This window comes from Sycon ciliatum, chromosome 6 (genome assembly GCF_964019385.1).
Source record: "Sycon ciliatum chromosome 6, ocSycCili1.1, whole genome shotgun sequence".
NCBI lineage: Eukaryota > Metazoa > Porifera > Calcarea > Leucosolenida > Sycettidae > Sycon > Sycon ciliatum.
In genome coordinates, this window is record NC_088648.1 from 32,327,614 (window position 1) to 32,328,713 (window position 1,100).

The window sequence follows — 1,100 nt, forward strand, 5'->3', positions numbered from 1 at the left end:
TGCCTCGCATTGTCTTCGGCGGCACTCCTGTCCTTGAGGAGAAGGCTCTCTCTTTACTTGGAGTGACCTTTGACTCGAAGCTGTCATTCAGCACTCATCTCCGGAAGGTTTTTTTTTTTTTGCCAGGGTTGTTTTTTTTTTTTTTTTGAATGACGTATAGTTTCGATAGTAGGGAGGTTTCGCTCTACGGAATTACGTACGAAAATAACGTATGAACTGCACGGAATTTTCATACGTAAAGATCAGAGCTGTAGGGTTTCGCTCTACGTGATTTCTCCACGACTGATCAACATACGTAATAATAATAATAATAATAATATCTTTATTAGGATGACCCAGAGGCTTGTCGCCTATCAAGGGGTTCACCGCTTTGAAGGATGTACATGTACACGTATGAGCTAAAGTGAAAGTAGTACGTTGTTGCTTTGGAGACGCGTTGGCTGCATGCGCCCACCGCATGTACCATGAACCGAAACCGCGTTTTCCATGATATTTTGCACGTGGTGTACGGTGTGTGTACCTTGTGTTTCGCGCGGCTTGAATGTTGCCATGGACAAATGCGGAAAATGCGAAAAAATATTTCGAAAAGTCCTACGGAGGACCCAACGTAGGAAAGAGCTTTCCTACGGAAATCCGTAGAGAGATTTACGTATGAAAGTTGCCCTCGCTCCCCGGCGCGTACGACATACGGATTTTCATACGTAATTACGTAGAGCGAAACCTCCCTAGTGAGGAAAATGTTATCAACTCCAAAGCACGAAAAAGGCCAAAAACTAAACCAAGAACATATGCAATAAGGCCAAACTAAAGAAGGTGTGTGGTTCGACTCACCCGACCGACCGTACAATTTCAGCCCGACCGTAACTTTTTTTCGGCGGGCTGTCGTGTGACTGACGTACGTGGACTGAACACGTCCACGTCTACGTACGTGCTGTGCGGCGTGAGTCTGCGGACGCAGGCGGCTCCTTTTGGACTTGACTTGTAGTTGTACTGCAGTGCAGTGCAGTGAGTGGTACGACTGCTGCCTTGTGCTGGTAGTAGAGTCTACTCGATACGCGTATACAGTGTATTTACATTATCCATATAAAAATCGCTCTGTG